The sequence below is a fragment of the Canis aureus genome, chromosome 19, assembly GCF_053574225.1.
Source record: "Canis aureus isolate CA01 chromosome 19, VMU_Caureus_v.1.0, whole genome shotgun sequence".
Taxonomy (NCBI): Eukaryota; Metazoa; Chordata; class Mammalia; order Carnivora; family Canidae; genus Canis; species Canis aureus.
The window spans coordinates 13311088-13326132 of record NC_135629.1 but is presented as its reverse complement, the minus strand read 5'-3'; the positions used below and the strand labels follow the sequence as shown (position 1 = coordinate 13326132).

General features: G+C 36.7%; 1 long non-coding RNA gene and 1 pseudogene across 20 annotated transcripts in view; one reads left to right on the top strand and one right to left on the bottom strand.

Annotated features, from left to right (window-relative positions):
* LOC144289656 (uncharacterized) overlaps positions 1-15045 on the top strand; it is a 469344-nt gene that overhangs the window by 109553 nt on the left and 344746 nt on the right. The gene's annotated exons all lie outside the window — the stretch shown is intronic.
* LOC144289654 (glyceraldehyde-3-phosphate dehydrogenase pseudogene) lies at positions 3762-4999 on the bottom strand (annotated as a pseudogene).

Sequence of the window (15045 nt, the reverse complement as noted above, 5' to 3'; positions counted from 1 at the left end):
GCAGTTGGATAATGTGTGCTCGGGGCAGAAACAGAGCCTATGCTCTGAAGTTGGGTGAAGTCACTCTGACCTTGGTAAAAGTAAAGCTTCTCTGCAAGCTCAGGAGCAGGGCTCACAAACATTAAAAGTTGAAAATTTTCTCCATCAACTTTGACTCTGAAAGCAACTTTCCTAGCAATATTGTCAGCTCTTGGCTTATATGAGTAGGTTTAAAGTTTCATGAATTTTGTGACTCTTAAAATTATTAAAGTATATTGTTTCTTTTAGACTTGGATTAATTTTTAGCATATATTGAGCCTGGCCACTCTGTTAATCTACATGGTCCTAGTTCTCTCTCTCTCTCTCTCTCTTTTTTAAGATTTTATTTTTATTTATTCATGAGAGAGAGAGAGAGAGAGAGAGAGAGAGAGGCAGAGGGAGAAGCAGGCTCCCTGCAGGGAGCCTGATGCAGGACTTGATCCCAGGACCCCAGGATCATGGCCTGAGCAGAAGGCAGACACTCAGCCACTGAGCCACCCAAGCGTCCTAGGTCTTATTACTTCTTATTTTGCTCTCAAACTGAAGACTTCCCTGGGGTTTAACCACTAATCTTTTTTTTTTGTCTTGGCCCATAAATAGAGGCCCAGAACTGGGCAGGCCATTTGTTTGTTTAAATAAGTTATTTTTGAAAGTTGCATTGTAAGAACACTTAACATGACAGCTAATATTCTTAAATTTTTTAGTGTGCCATAGTATTGGTGACTGCAGATACAATAATGTACAGCACACATCCAGAGTTTACTTACCTTACTGGCAATGTTTTTATGCTTCTTGATTCAGGGTTTTTGCTTGGAAGAGCCAAACTCTTTCCATGTGATTTTTTATTTATTTATTTATTTTTGCTTGGGGAGGATCTGCTGGTGGGAAAGTCACCATTAGAGTCTTATCACTGTGAAGATGTGTGTGAGTCCTCATCAGTGTTCAGAAAGCTTTCTATTTGAATCATGTTCGTACTTATTTTGAATAAATAATATGTTCACATGATTTTTAAAAGATTACAGAGTCAAACAGCAACAAGATTCTCTCCCTCTGTTCCCCTCTGTCCTTTCCTCCTTACCCCTCAACAAAGGTAGTACATTTTTAAATGTCCTTGCAGAGATGTTTTTATGTGGGTAAAATAATACTCACCTTCTCTCACACAGTTGGTGACATATGCACTCTTTTAACATTGGTTTTATTTTTTCCACTCAATAATACATCCTGTATTTTTTGTTATAGTCAACTTGTGTGTTTGGGCAGGATGTTCTCTGTATAGCTCTGAGGAGTGTCATTCATAGTATAGTTCCCTTAGATATGTATAGCACATATTATTAGCTAAATATACTAATTATATATGTATTATAATATAAACAGAATATATATATATTATGACTTTAAGTATTACAATGGTGTATTAATATATTATACTTATAAACAATTTACATAATATATGATTTAATACAATTATATATTTTAAAGCATACATATTATATATAGTATATAATATATATTATATATAATAAAACATATATTATGGCAATTTTCCAACAGGTGTTAAGTATCTTAAGAAAGGGCTGCCTTTTCCAGTTTGTACAAATGCAAAATAAAGATGAGCAGTCGCTCTGTTCTCTGTATTAAAGAAGATGTGAGCAAGATAGGAATTGGTAAGCTGTATTCCTGGCCTGCCATCTATTATCATTTCCATTAGAGCCCCAGGCACAGAGCACAGCACTATGTTGCTGTTCTAGCTGCACAGATGCAGGGAAAATTCTGGATTATTGTTCTTAAAATACTTTTAAAGCCTGAGTGCACTTCCTACTTTTCTTTAGCGATGAAGCTGCTGACCAAGGTAATTTTATCTTAATCTTATGTTATCTTCCACAGTAGCCCCTTTGGTCATTTTGTCGGAGCTGTGGGGACTCTGCCATGTGCTGAGTCCTGTATTGAAGACTGGGTGAGTTCTATAGGTACCTACCATGTAGGAATTCATCAGCAGTATTGATCAGTTCTGCAATATACATAAGCATGGAGCACATAGGAGAACCATAGCTGCATCGCAGCAAGTCTGCCATTTGAGTATAGTCCTTAGGTTCTTTTTTGGGGTGGGGGTTGTTTAAATTCAAGTTAGTTAACATATTATGTATTACTAGTTTCAGGGGTAGAATTTAGTGTTTCATCAGTTGCATATAACACTCAGTGCTCATTACATCAAGTGCCCTCTTAATGCCCAACACCCAGTTACCCCATCCCCCCACCTTCCTCACCTCCAGAAACCCTCAGTTTGTTTCCTAGAGTTTAGCATCTCTTATGGTTAGCCTCCCTCTCTGTCTTTATCTTATTTTTCCTTCCCTTCCCCTATATTCCTCTGTTTTGTTTCTTAAATTCCACACATGAATGAAATCATATGTTATTTCTCTGACTTAGTTTGCTTAGCATAATACTCTCTAATTCCTTCCATGTCATTACAAATGGCAAGATTTCATTCTTTCTGATGCCCAAGTAACGTTCCACTGATATCCAATGGATAAAGATGTTTTATACATATATATGCTATAAACATTGGGGTGCATATATTCCTTTGAATCACTATTTTTGTGTCCTTTGGATAAATATCTTATAGTGCAATTGCTAGGTGGTAGGGTAGCTTTATTTTTAACTTTTTGAGGAACCTCCATACTGTTCTCCAGAGTGGCTGCACCAGTTTACATTCCTACCAATTGTGTAAGAGGGTTCCCTTTTCTCTGCATCCTTGCCAACATCTATTGTTTGTTTCCTGAGTTGTTAATTTTAGTAATTCTGATTGGTGTGTAGTGGTATCTCATTGTGGTTTTGATTTGTATTTCCCTAATGATGAATGATGTGGAGAATTTTTTTCATGTGTCTGTTAGCCATTTGTATGTCTTCTTTGGAGAAATGTCTGTTCATGACTTCTGCCTATTTCTTGACTGGATTATTGTTTTCTGGATGTTGAGTTTGATAAGTTCTTTATAGATTTCGGATAACTAGCCCTTTATCTGATATGTCACTTGCAAATATTTTCTCCCATTCCTTAGGGTGCCTTTTATTTTGTTGATTGTTTCCTTCACTGTGCAGAAGGTTTCAATCTTGATGAAATCCCAATGGCTCATTTTTTTTAGTCTCTAACTTCTATAGTCCAACAGGAGAAAAATGTTAGGGGCATTTAAGGCTAAGGTATGCAGATATGATGATCAGTGACAATAATGATGACCAATGTCACATAACTTAAGGGGGATGAAGGCAAAAGCTTGAGAAGATAAACCTAAAAAACAGAGCTGGGTCAGATCATAAAGGCGCTTAAATACTGTACTAAATAATTTGGAATTTTTCCTCAAGACAGCAAGAAATTAACACAAGGTTTTGTGTTGCTATGTCATGAGATGAGGTTTAAGTTTTGGGTGGGTAATGAATGCTTTCCAAAGATCATTGGATTTTGCTGCCCAGATGTAAGAAGGAAAAAGCCAAGTAACTGAATTAGGGCAATGACAGTGAATACAAACATAGGAGACCAATTCAAAAGACAATTCTAGGCAAGAAGAATCATAAGTCTCAATAATATTTGCAGTACATATATATTAAAAAGAAGTTAACCTCTGCAGTGGGTCCCCTAAGAGGCACTTGATTTTTTTTAAGGTTTTTCCCCCTTGCCATATTGAGCAAACAATTCTCAATTCCATTGTCAGAATTTATTTTTATTTATTTTTATTTATTTATTTTTGGCTGGGTACAGTATACTTTATTGATGGTACATGACAAGGTAGGGCTCCCCAAGCTCCTCCCCTTCCTCGGGGTCTAGGATATAAATTGGAGGTCAGGAGATTCTCAGTGTGTTGTGGGATTAAGTTGGGGCAGGGACTTCCCAGCAGCTGAGGGCCTCTCTTGTCCTCTTGTTCTTGCTGGGGCTGGTGGTTCAGGAGGCTCTTACTCCTTGGAGGCCATGTGGACCATGAGGTCCACCACCCGGTTGCTGTAGCCGAATTCATTGTCATACCAGGAAATGAGCTTGAGGAAGTGATCATTGAGGGCAACGCCAGCCCCGGTGTCAAAGGTGGAAGAGTGGGTGTCACTGTTGAAGTCACAGGAGACAACCTGGTCCTCAGTGTAGCCCAGGATGCCCTTGAGGGGGCCCTCCGATGCCTGCTTCACTACCTTCTTGATGTCGTCATATTTGTCAGCTTTCTCCAGGCGGCAGGTCAGATCCACAACTGACACATTAGGGGTGGGGACACGGAAGGCCATGCCAGTGAGCTTCCTGTTCAGCTCAGGGATGACCTTGCCCACAGCCTTGGTGGCACCAGTGGAAACAGGGATGATGTTCTGGGCAGCCCCTCGGCCATCTCACCACAGCTTCCCAAAGGGGCCATTCACGGTCTTCTGGGTGGCAGTGATGGCATGGATGGTGGTCATGAGGCCCTCCACGATGCTGAAGTGGTCATGGATGACTTTGGCTAGAGGAGCCAAGCAGTTGGTGGTGTAGGAGGCATTGCTGACAATCTTGAGGGAGTTGTCATACTTCTTGTGGTTCACGCCCATCACAAACATGGGGGCATTAGCAGAAGGAGCAGAGATGATGTCCCTCTTGGCCCCACCCTTCAAGTGAGCCCCAGCCTTCTCCATGGTGGTGAAGACCCCAGTGGACTCCACAACATACTCAGCACCGGCATCACCCCATTTGATGTTGGCGGGATCTCACTCCTGGAAGATGGAGATGGACTTCCCTTTGATGACAAGTTTCCCATTCTCAGCCTTGACTGTGCCGTGGAATTTGCCGTGGGTAGAATCATACTGGAACATGTACACCATGTAGTTGAGATCAATGAAAGGGTCATTGATGGCGACAATATCCACTTTGCCAGAGTTAAAAGCAGCCCTGGTGACCAGGCACCCAATACGGCCAAATTCGTTCACTCAGACCTTCACCATCGTGTCTCAGGGATGCGGCTGGCACTGAACCAGAAGATGCGGCTATCTGTCGAACGGGGAGGAGCAGAGACCAGAATTTATTTTTAAATGTCTCCTGCCATTTAGCCATTTTTTTCTTTTACATATTATGTTTGAAGGATCACACATGCAGTGTCTCAGGATATTTTAAATATACTATCCAAAGTCAAGAATAACAAGGTAACCCCAATAACCATGCCAACTACTCTTATAAGGAGTTGGCCAAGTTGCTACTAAAGCTCACATGAGAAGATTAACATGGTCATACAGGAAGGAAAACACTAAAAAAAACAATTATGCAGGGGGAGTAAGCACCAGTATGGATGAAAACATCCTCTGTCTCCTCGATAATTAAGACAGTGTGTTACTAGCACATGAATGGATAAACAGGCGAATGTAATAAAACAGAAATTCCAGAATTAGACCCAAATACATATGGAAACTTAGGATATGACAAAGATGGCATCTTAAATCAGTAACATAAAGATAGATCTTTTGGCAAATGGTGCTGGAACAACTGGGTAGCTCCTTGGAAAACAGATACAGTCTCATCTCACACCATACACAAGAGTAAACTACAAAGAGATGAGGAACCTAAATGTAAAATATGCAACCATATAAGTACTAGAAGAAAATATGGGTGAATTCCTCTTTAATCATAGTGTAGGAAAAGACTTTTAAAAATTGAAATATATTTAATCTATAATATTGTGTAAATTTAAGGTGTACAACATGTTAATTTGATGCATTTATATATTCTGATTGTCCTTGTGGCAATAATTAGCACCTCTATCCAGTTGCATGATTATCATTTCTTTTTAGTGGCTGAAATAATTAAGAGCTGGTCTCTGCATGTTTGATAATAATATAATATTGTTTATATTCACTATACTGTGCATTATATCTCTAGGGATATTTACTGCTTATTCTGAGTTTGTATCCTTAAAAAAACATCTGTAGGAGGAAACCAAGATGGAATACACCACTAGCATATGCACCCATCTATATTACAAATGGATTACATGAATGGGATGGAAATTTAGAAAACTAACACAAGTAAGTTTGAAAACCTATCTTGACTGGATACTGTGAAGCTAAAGATGAAAAGGACTTAAAATAAAGGCTACCATCTAGTTAATAAATGTATTACTTATAGGGGTATTGGTTAGCAATTTTGAAAGTACTTTATGTGAGTATTAGAATTCGAATATGAAGTATCATTATGAACTCCTGGTTTTGATTCTATGTACAGCTAGATGGAGAAATGGAGATGTGTGTTAATGTGTTGCTTAGTTCCTAGCTCTGCCCTTTGGGAAGGCCTAGAAGCAGTAGCACTCTAGTAACAATGGACACAACTGGTGCCCAGACTTTGGTTTCTAAATATCATTCTTTACATAAAAAGAGCCATGACTCCTTGGAGAAAGTTTATTCTAGGGTTGAGGTAAGTGCTCGCTTCGGCAGCACATATACTAAAATAGGGTTGAGGTAAAGAAAAATACAAGACAAACTGTAAATTTATGTGGTGGCAGAAAGTAAGGAAATGCTCAGAAGAAGATGGGGCTTGTCAGAAGCACACAGGAAAAGCTGAAGGAGCTCTCACTCGCTCAGCTGGAACAGTTTGAGTAGAAAACTATGATAATACTGAATCATAATGTATATAATCAATACTTATATATATTTTTAGGAATAATTGATGAAATGTATAAATAGAGGAGAAGGGATAGCTTTTCCTTTATGGTAAAATTTTAATTATATAGAAGAAAACAAGGAAACAGAAAACCAGCATGACACAGACATTACAAGAGAAAATATCTACTGATGGATGCTAAAATCAGTGAGAGGATGTTTGAGAAGGGGGCTTCATAAAGTATCTTCCTCGAGGTGATTAGTAACTATAGAGGGAAGTATAAAAACTTTACAGCAAGATGTCAGTTTAACCAAGTGATTAAACATCTGTTAAAATACACATTAATATCTTAAGTCTCTTGATAGGAAGCAGAGAAGGACAGTAATATTCTGTGGTATGTGAGATGCATAATCTCAGTGCAATCATGAGAAAACATCAGTCAAACCCAAACTGAGGGATGTTCAGAAAAACGATCATAACTCTTTGCAAGCATGAAAATCACAAAAAATGAGAAAAGACTCAGAAACTGTTACAGATAGTAGGAGCCTAAGGATAAGTAGAAACTAAATATAATGTGGGATCCTGATAGCATTCTGGTACATAAAAAGGACAATATTGGAAAAAGTGGTGAAAGGTCTGTTTTATAGTACTGTACTAATATTGTGTGTCTGAATTGTACTACGTATAATTGTATAATTTGTAAATTGTTAACATGAGGGGAAGCTGGGTGAGGATTAGATGGAGATTATGCTGTATTTTGTAACTTACCTGAAATCTAAAATTACTTAAGACACAAATTTTATTTTTTTCTTTTTTTAAAAGATTTATTTATTTATTTATTTATTTATTTATTTATTTATTTATTTATGATAGAGAGAGAGAGAGAGAGAGGCAGAGACACAGGAGGAGGGAGAAGCAGGCTCCATGCTGGGAGCCCGACGTGGGACTCGATCCCAGGACTCCAGGATCGTGCCCTGGGCCAAAGGCAGGCGCCAAACCGCTGAGCCACCCAGGGATCCCGACACAAATTTTAAAAAAGAGCCAGCGGTATAAATCGAATCTCAAAGTTCCATTTAGTCCTTTTGTTAACCAACTACACTAGGAGTGCCATATTGTCAAAAGTCTAAAGGCCAATGTGAAAATTGCACAAATCAGTCCTTTCTAAAATAAATCTACAGAAAAGTAAAATAATGTACGGATAAATTATAGAGGTAACACCCATTTTGCTATGTATTTTGTTAGTCTGTAGGCATCCAAAAGTTCAGAAAATTAGTAAGATTTTATTGGTAGCAGAAGCAAAAAATTATTTTAGAAAGAGTTGATCTAATTCTTTGACTTTTAGAGAGTAACTATCTGAAAAGTGTTTCTCCTTATAGTTCAAAGAATTATCAAGTAAGACATCTAGGGTAGACATGGGCCACAGTGAAAGGAGATGAGGAAAACTGAATGGATTAGCTTTTTTGTTAAGTTAGTAAGAATCTTACTAATTCTATGTATTGCTTGTAAAGCGCACCCAAAGAGCAAACCAGTTGTGTAAGCCTATGTTTTCTCCATGAGAATAGCTATAGGTTGATTGTATAGAAGGGCAATAAAGGATGGCCTTAACATAAAGCCTTCAAGTTCTTTCCATGTTGTCACACATACCAGGATTTCCTCCCTTCTAATGGCTAAATAATGGAATTAATTTGTTGATTGAAGATATTCCTTCAACTCAAATATTCCATATTTTTACTATCCTAGTTTTCCAATTGTCTGTTTCTCAGACATTAGGTCATCCTTGGAAGATCAAACAGGTTATAATTTGAGATATGGGCATGAAAGAGCTTTAGGGACATAAAGTATGATTATTCGATTGTTTGTAAATCAGCATGGGTGGCAGAACTGTGACTATTTTATTCACCTTAATTTAAACAGATCAAGTGTTTATTGTGCACTTACTTTATTCCAAGTCTTGTTATAGGCACTGGGTTTGGCATACAGATTAAAATTATATGGACCATACAGTATAATGTGTAATTTTAGCCCAAGTTAACTCATATTTCATAAATCCAGTGATGCTTCTGTGCCTGGTACTGTGTAGAGGATTGTGGGGAATGTAACAGAAGATTATACTACAGCTCAGTTCTCTCAGCATTTACCCTTGACACAATAAAATGTTTACAAACCAGCACAAGCAGGTATCGCTCTATAAGACAAGTTTATGTGGTATAGAAGAATGGTCTCCTAGGGCTGATTTGTAGATTGGTGGCAGCTTTAAAAGATACAGATCTGCAAATTACATCAGGACTCACTAGTTTTAAAATGGGTCCTGGGCACCTAAATTTAAAAAAAATGTGCTTTGGGTAATTTTTTTTTTAATGATAGTCACACACACACACAGAGAGGCAGAGACACAGGCAGAGGGAGAAGCAGGTTCCATGCACCGGGAGCCCGACGTGGGATTCGATTCCGGATCTCCAGGATTGCGCCCTGGGCCAAAGGCAGGCGCTAAACCGCTGCGCCACCCAGGGATCCCTGCTTTGGGTAATTTGGATGTACAGCATGTATATATGTTCCAAAGAAGTACAGATTCTTAAAAGACTTTTATGGACTAAGGAAATCAGACTCGGTTTACTATGCTGAAATTTGCATTGGTCTTTGATAGATCCATAAAATTCAAATTGAATAGGTGAGGAAGGGGAGAAGGTGATAGGTGATAGAAACACCATGTGCAGAAGGTTATGAGGCCGTGGGAAAGGAATGCTTTCAATATGAGCGATGAGACTGAACTAGAGAAGAAATTACATGCATGGAGCAGCGGGAACAAGGTTGAGAGGAGGCTGTTTGATTCATTCCAAAAATACTTCTCAAATAACTACTATGCGCTAGTCACTGTGTGACGCTTGTGGTCAGAGTACAGAGACTATGGAACAATCTTTCCAGAATCCTAAGTCCTTTCCATGCCTTTGGAATTATTGTGGTTTTGCATGCTTACTTTTTAGCAAAACTTTTATTTTATAAATATTTTATTTTGAAGTCTTGTAAATGTTTTGAAAAAGTTCCACATGACAAGTATATTTTATACACTTGAATAAAAGACTTTATAACTGCATGCCGACAACAGAAAATCTACAGGGTTTTCAATGCTGAGGACTCTAAATGTATTAATTTGAACAATGCTGTGCTGTGGCTTCATAGTTTTGTTAGAACATTTAGAAAAAGTACCTTTGTTGAAATACATGATGTGTGTATCTCTGTGTATGTCTGTAATTTTTTTTTAAAACAAGAGAAGCTTCATTTGGATACCTGAAGAATTTTTTTTTCTTCCAAATTTTTATTTGAATTCTAGTTAGTTAACATATAGTATAATATTGGTTTCAGGAGTAGAATTTAGTTATTCATCACTTACATAAAACATCCAGGGCTCATCATAAGTGTGCTCCTTAATACCCATCTAGCGCATCCTCCACCCACTTCTGTCCATCTACCTTCAGTTTGTTCTCTATCATTAAGAGTCTCTAATGGTTTGCCTCCTTCTCACTCTTCTCTCCTCCCCCTTCCCACATGCTCATCTGTTTTGTTTCCTAAATTCCACATATGAGTGAAATCATATGGTATTTATTTTTCTCTGAGTGACTTATTTTGTTTAGCATAATGCAATCTAGCTCCATCCACATTGCTGCAAATGGCAAGGTTTCATCCTTTTTGATGGCTGAGTAATATTCCATTATATATATGTATATTATATAAATAATGTATTTTATATATATATATAATGTGTGTATGTGTGTGTATATATATACACCCTGCATCTTTATCCATTCATCAATAGATGGGCACTTGGACTCTTTCCATAGTTTGGCTATTGTAGATAAAGCTGCTAAAAGAGTTCATGAACCAGTGAATGGGCCAGAACAGTTGTTAGCATGTTTGGCTTGGCAAAGAGGAAACAAACTGAGAGGGAATTCCCACCCCTTTCCTTCTATCCTTCCTTTTCCTCCCTGCTTTTTTGAAGATTAATTGACCATATAGTTGTAGGTTTATTTCTGGGTTTTCTGTTCTGTTTCATTGGCCTATGTCTATTTTTGTGCCAATACCATACTGTTTTGATCATTATAGCTTTGTGGTTTTTTTGTTTGTTTTTTGTTTTATTTTTTTGTTTTTTATTTAAGATTTATTTATTTATTTGTTTGTTTGTTTGTTTAGAAAGAGGCAGAGACACAGGCAGAGGGAGAAGCAGGCTCCATGCAGGAAGCCCGACGTGGGACTCGATCCTGGGTCTCCAGGATCACACCCTGGGCTGCAGGCGGCACTAAACTGCTGCGCCACTGGGGCTGCCCTTGTTTTTTGTTTTAAAGATTTTATTCATTTATTCATGAGAGACACAGAGAGAGAGGCAGAGACATAGGCAGAGGGAGAAGTAGGCTCCCCACAGGGAGCCCCATGTGGGACTCAATCCTAGGACCTAGGGATCATGCCCTGAGCTGAAGGCAGATGCTCAACCACTGAGCCACCCAGGCATCCCAGTCACTATAGCTTTGTGATAAACCTTGAATTCCCAAATTGTGATGCCTCCAACTTTGCTTTTCTTTTTCAAGGTTGCTTTGCTATTCAGGGTCGTTTGTAGTTCCGTACAAATTTTTGGATTGTTTGTTCTAGCTAGGTGAAAAATGCTGATAGTATTTTGTTAGCGATTGCATTAAATGTATAGATTGATTTGGTTAATATAGACATTTTAACAATATTTGTTATTCCAATCCATGATCATGGAAGATCTTTCCATTTCTTTGTGTAATCTTCAATGTCTTTCATCAGGTTTTTATATTTTTTATATTTTACAGGTCTTTCACCTCTTTGGTTATGTTTATTCCTAGATTTTATTATTTTTGGTGCAATTATAAGTGGGACTGTTTTCTCAGTTTCTCTTATTGATACTTCATTATTGGTGTATAGAAATGCAACAGATTTTTGCACAGTGATTTTATATTCTGTGAATTACTGAATTTATTAGTTCTAGTCGTTTTTGGGTAGAGTCTTTTGGATTTTCTGTATATATTTTCATACGTGCATATAGTGAAAGTTTTACTTCTTCCTTGGCAATTTGGATGCCTTTTCATAGATGGCCTTTATTATGTTGAGGTTTGTTCCCTCTAAACCTACTTTTTTGAGGATTTTTATCATGAATGGATGTTGTACTTTTTCAAATGCTTTTTTTCCTTCTTTTATTGATGTGGCATTGATTTGTGAATATCAAACCATCCTTCATAGTAATTCTTATATGTTCAGTAGAATTTGCCAATGAGGTCATTTAGGCCTGGCCTTTTTGTTTATGTATATATGTAAAAAAAAATGTGGGGAGCCCAGATGGCTCAGCAGTTTAGTGCTGCCTTCAGCCCAGGGCATGATCCTGGAGACCGGGGATCGAGTCCCCACGTTGGGCTCCCTGCGTGGAGCCTGCTTCTCCCCCTGCCTGTGTCTCTGCCTCTCTTTCTCTCTCTCATGAATAAATAAATAAAATCTTTAAAAAATGTATTTACATATATACATACATAATTACATGTATATGTAATTTAATCTCTGAATTTTTTTACACCAATTCACAGTTTTTCTTTTATCTTGAGTCAGTTTCAGTGGTTTGTGCATCTTCCAGGAATTTTTTCATTTCATCTAGGCTGATTTGTTGGCATGCAATAGTTGATAGTATTGTCTTATAATTCTTTTCTTTTTGGTAAAGTCAATAGTAACATCCCCTATTTCATGACTGTTTATGGCAACTGGAGTCATACTTTTTTTTTGGCAGTCTGGCTAAAAGATTTTAATTTTGATCTTTTAAAAGGAAAACCTTTTGATGTCATTGATTTTTTTCATATTCTCTATTTCTGCTCTAATAATTATTATTTGCTTCTTTCAGATTGCTTTGTGTGGCGTTCACTCTTCTTTTTCTAATTTCTTTAGGTAGAAGTTCTGGTTATTGATTTTAGATCTTCTGTCTTATTAAATCATACATGTTTGGAGCTATACATTTCCCTGTAAGCATTGCATTGGCCAAATCCCATCCATTTTGGAATGTTGTGTTTTATTTTTACAGATCTCAAAGTGCTTATTAATTTCACTTTTGCTTTCTTCATGACTCACTGATGAGTTAAGAGAGCATTTTAAAATATCCACTTATTTGTGGGATGCCTGGGTGGCTCAGTGGTTGAGTGTCTGCCTTTGGCTCAGGGCGTGATACCGGAGTGCCGGGATGGAGTTCCAAATTGAGCCCCCTGCATGGGGCCTGCTTCTTCTTTTGCCTGTGTCTCTGCCTCTCTCTCTGTCTCTCTCATGAATAAATAAATGAAATTTTTTTTTTAAAAATCCACTTATTTGTGATTTCATAAATTTCTTTTTATTAATGATTTCTGATTTCATTAAGTTCTAGCCAAAGAACATAATTTGTATAATTTCAATCATTTAAAATTTATTCAGAGTTTTTCTATGGCTTAACATAAGGTGTGTCTTGGAGAATGTTACCTGTGTCCTTGAGAAGAACTAATAATATTCCTTTATTGTGGTTTATTGGGTCTACTTGGTTTGCAGTGTTGGTCAAGTTTTCTGTTCCCTTATTTATCTTCTGCTTTTGTGTTCCATCTATTATTGAAAGATTTTTTAAAATATTCAAAACTATATTTAATTGTTCATTTCTATCTTTAATTCAGTTAGCATTGTTTTTTTTTAATAAATTTATTTTTTATTGGTGTTCAATTTGTCAACATACAGAATAACACCCAGTGCTCCTGCATTTTGTTTATATGTATTTATAATTGTATTCCTGTTGGATTGGATTGGTTGACCCTTTTGTCATTATAAAATGTCCTTACTTGTCTTTAGTAACTTTGTCTTAAAGTCTTTTTCTGATCTTCCTATAGGCATTTCAGCTATCTTTGATTACTTTGGCTTACATGATATGTTTTTAATATTTTTATTTTCAACATATTTGTGTCTTTGAATCTATAGTGTATCACTTGTAGACAGTATGTAGTTGCATCATGTGTTTAAAAAAATATTAAAATATTTCTTGTAAATCTGTCTTTTGATAATAGTGTAAAAACATTTTCATTTAACAATACTAGGGGATCCCTGGGTGGCGCAGCGGTTTGGCGCCTGCCTTTGGACCAGGGCGCGATCCTGGAGACCCGGGATCAAATCCCACATCGGGCTCCCGGTGCATGGAGCCTGCTTCTCCCTCTGCCTATGTCTCTGCCTCTCTCTCGCTCTCTGTGACTATCATAAATAAAAAAAAATTTAAAAAAATTAAAAAAAAACAATACTAATAAGGCAAGATTTATCTGTTCTTTAAAATACATATTTAATTATATTTAAAATAAGTATATTTTATATACGATTTATAAGTATATTTAATATGTGTAAATATATAGTTATTTCTTTATATATAGCTAGAGTAGTTTTCTTAATGGTTGCTATAAGCATTCTAATTGATATCTCATAGAAATCTAATCTGGCTTAATACCAACTTAATGACAAGAATAGATAATACTTTGCTCCTATGTAGCTTTGTGTTCTATTTTAGTGGCACTATTCTTATCTGGATTATCTTTATACATTATAAGCCCAGTACCACAGTTTTATATTATTGCTTCATGCAGTTGTATTTTAAATCAGGAGAAGACAAGAGATAGAACAAAAATATATTGATAATGTCACTTATATTTACCTGTGTGTTTATAATTTATTGCAGATCTTTATTTCTTTATATGTATTTGAGATAATGTTTAGTGTCTCTTAAATTTAGCAAATTTAAGGAATACAATATGATGATTTGATACACATATATTGTGAAATGATAACTCCAATTGGGCTAGTTAATACCTCCATCACCTCACATAGTTACCATTTTTTGTGTGTGGTGAGAACATTTAAGATCTATTCTCATAGCACCTTTCAAGTATATAATAGTATTGTTAACTGTAGTCACCATGCTGTATATTGGATTTCCAGAGTGTACTCATAATTAATAGCTTGTACCCTTTCACTAACATCTCCTCATTTCCCCCAACCCTCAGGCTCTGGCAACTACCTTTCTACCCTCTGGTTCTATGAGTTTGACTTACTTATTTGACATACTTAGATCCCACATTTTTATGTGTAGTAAACCTGACATCTTCAAGTATTTGTCTTTGTCTTTGACTTATTTCACTTAGCATAATGGCCTTAAAGTCCCTCTATGTTGTTACAAATGGCAGGATTTCCTTCTTCCTCATGGCTGAATAGTAATCCATTGTGTGTGTATACATACATATATACACATATACATATTCATATACAGATACTTCCACATCTTTCCCAGTCATCTATAGATGGACATCTTTGGTGACTGTGCTATAATAAACATGTTGTAATGAACATGGAGGCACAGATACTCTTTGAGAATCAGATTTCATTTCCTTTGGATATATTCCAGA